Raw genomic sequence first — 3,067 nt, 5'->3', positions numbered from 1 at the left:
ACAGCTTCCTCTACAGGCATTTTGCAGCTGCAGTGTGCAGGATTGTGACCGCTGTGATGGATCAAGGTCCTGATACAGTGTTATTTCATAAACAGCTGCAGGGGAGCTGCTGTAAAATCACCCAGTGTGAGCCCTTTACTTTGGAATATATTGCCAGAGAACCTACACTCTCTGACGCAAATTTCACCTGTCTGTCACCCTCTCTTTCCCCATGATTTGAATATGGACCTCCATGAAGCACTGCCGGTCAAAGACTACTCACCACCAACTCCAGCTATTCAACTGGCACAGTGCTGTGACAGAACATAGAGTGCTCACTGAGCATTCTTTTGTGAAATAGTGTATCAACATTAAGATTTTACAGCAGTTTAAATCAAATCTGTATTATATATCTTTAGAACATGCCAAAAATACTTCTATTGACAGCAGCAGGAAATCATTCATACAAAACAAATCACGCACAACCATGAGCCACTACATTTGAATGGACATGACATAAGATTTCAACTGGAAAGAAGCACGACTGAGAAGCTTTCCTACCAATTTCTGCATATTAAAATGCAAGACAAAGACAACAAGCTCCCCACTGAGTCCTCCTGACCTGTGACACACTCCACTTCCACACACACACACACACACACACACACACACACACACACACACACACACACGTCCAGCCAGCCATCTCCACCAGTGCACCCTGTAAACTGTCACTCACTCCCCGCCACAGTGACCCCTGTCAGGCCAGTGTCAGTTTTGGGGGACGGGGTTATCACGCCATCCACACACACGCACGCGTTCAGCTTTTCCATGTATTTATTTTTTTATTTGTTTGTGTCACTTTGTTTTCTGGTGTCTGCCTTCATCCTGTCCGTCTTCTACTCTCAGCTCCTGACACTGCTCCGTTGTCATGGTCAGATGCCTCGTCTTTTAACTTGCCAACCTCTGACCATTTTGCCCTGAAGTGTCTATGAACACAGAGGTGTTGGATCTCACCTGTCCACAGATCTACTCACTACTTCCAGGGAGTTTCACTGAACTTTGTGGAGACTTTTTTTCCCAGGGACTCTTCTTTTCTGAACTTATTTGTTCTTGTGCAACCAAAACATCCCTCACTCTAAGCAGTAAGTCATGAGAGACTGCGTTTGATTGTGATTTTCAAACTGCTACATTAAGAGGCATTGTTCACCACTGTGGCTTATGTCTTACTGCAGAACGGTTATAGAATCATTCAAACTTCATAGCTGCTAAACCCACTGGCTACCTTCTGACTGTAAAAAAAATCTTAAACCTACTAGAATAAATATTTTTATACTAACAATAGGTAAGTTAACTCCATGTCACTGTCTTCCAAAACTGTTCATGGATGAAAAAGAAATAGTTGTCTAACACTTTGTGTCACACACACAGGTTAGACTGCCCCAAATGAGTACCTGAGTGTCACCACTCAGACTGCTGGTTTCTGAATGGTGACAAATATGTTTTAGTAAATCAGAGATGAGGATCTGTAGGATCTGTAACAGGTTTTTTTTATCGTCGCCTTTATTCAGTGAGTCCTAAACGTACATATTATGAGCCAAATTCAGATCACAACCTGCTGCTTAATGATATCCCGGCCAACTGGACACTTGATGAAACAATCTGCTGACTGAAATTTGTGTCAGTCCAGGATGGACTGACTGGAGATGGTCAGAGTAACATTAGTGTGAGTAATTTTCATCAGAGATATCATTCAAAATGATGCAACGCCAGTTCTTTATCAGATTTTCCTCTCCAGGATCATTTAAGTCTCACCAGTCAAATGTCTAATCATACTTCTGCGTGTGTGATGTCCATGGTGATATTATATAGTATATGCAAGTTGTGTTTTTTGAGAGCATTTTTTCACCACAGCTGCCTATGACTTCCTAGAAACGGCCACGATCACACTGAAGGCTGCAGGGATATCATCAAGCACTAATCTATCGAGGAAAACGTTTCAGTCTCCTGAGCTGCATACTGCAGACAGATTACAGGATCACAAACCAAGTTCAACTTAGTCAGGCTCTCTTCAGGTTTCCTGTTCTGTTCCTGGATCAGTTTGCGCTAGGTTTTCAAATATAGCTGTGAGCACATTCCTATGAAAGAAATTTAGTTCTTAATTACAAGCAACATAAACAGAACAGAATGTGGAGTACTCAATATGAGATGAAACTGAAACATTGCAAGGAAATTAGCTAACTGCGAAATGGTGAAATATTCAAAAAATATATAGTGTACAATATTATCCTACAGTCCTAGCACTGCACTCCTATAACACTGTTAGACTCACAACGAACATTACAGTTTGGCCTTTTGTATGTGTTATGCTAGTTGCAGCTTATGTAGCCACAAGCCACTAGCATCAAGCAAAGATGAGGGGTGGGCTACAGAGGTCTGGTAACCTCACTTCTTTCTGAAATGGAAAAGTAATGTACACCAACGGCTGCAGTGAGATGCTGATCATTGGATGCAGACTCCATATGCATTTTTCTTATATTAACATTTATGACGACCTCCAGCCTTCTTTAAGATCAACAATAGCACCGTTATATAGGTCACACCCTCGTAAATGTGCAAATTTGTCCTACTTATGTTAGTGAAAAACTAAGTGATGAAATCTATCTTGAGTCTGACTATCAGCTTGATCTAAACCATAGTCATAGTCGACATTATCTTTGTGAAACTGGCCACTGATACTTGATGTTAACCTGCCGCGCAGTAGGTTACCATGGTGATCTAACTTGGTTAAGGGGAAAACAGCTTTGTGACACCAGCAAAACCTGAGTTAAAGCCAAAGATGGCTGCTAATGCAATAATCTAACATCTGCATGATAGAGACTGCTGATCTCTGCAGCATTAAGATGATATGTAGCCAGGCTTTGCAGAAACTTCCTTTACACACTGAGGAAGTTCACCGTGACTGTAAAAAATATATATATAATTAACACCAGCAGGAGTAAGCAGAGGAGTTAGGGGCTAATGAGTCTTATTATTTTCTCACACTGCACAGGGTGTATACTTAACCTGTCGTCTTCCTCAGTACATG

Source organism: Lates calcarifer, linkage group LG6, assembly GCF_001640805.2.
Source record: "Lates calcarifer isolate ASB-BC8 linkage group LG6, TLL_Latcal_v3, whole genome shotgun sequence".
NCBI lineage: Eukaryota > Metazoa > Chordata > Actinopteri > Centropomidae > Lates > Lates calcarifer.
This window is presented reverse-complemented; position numbering follows the sequence as displayed.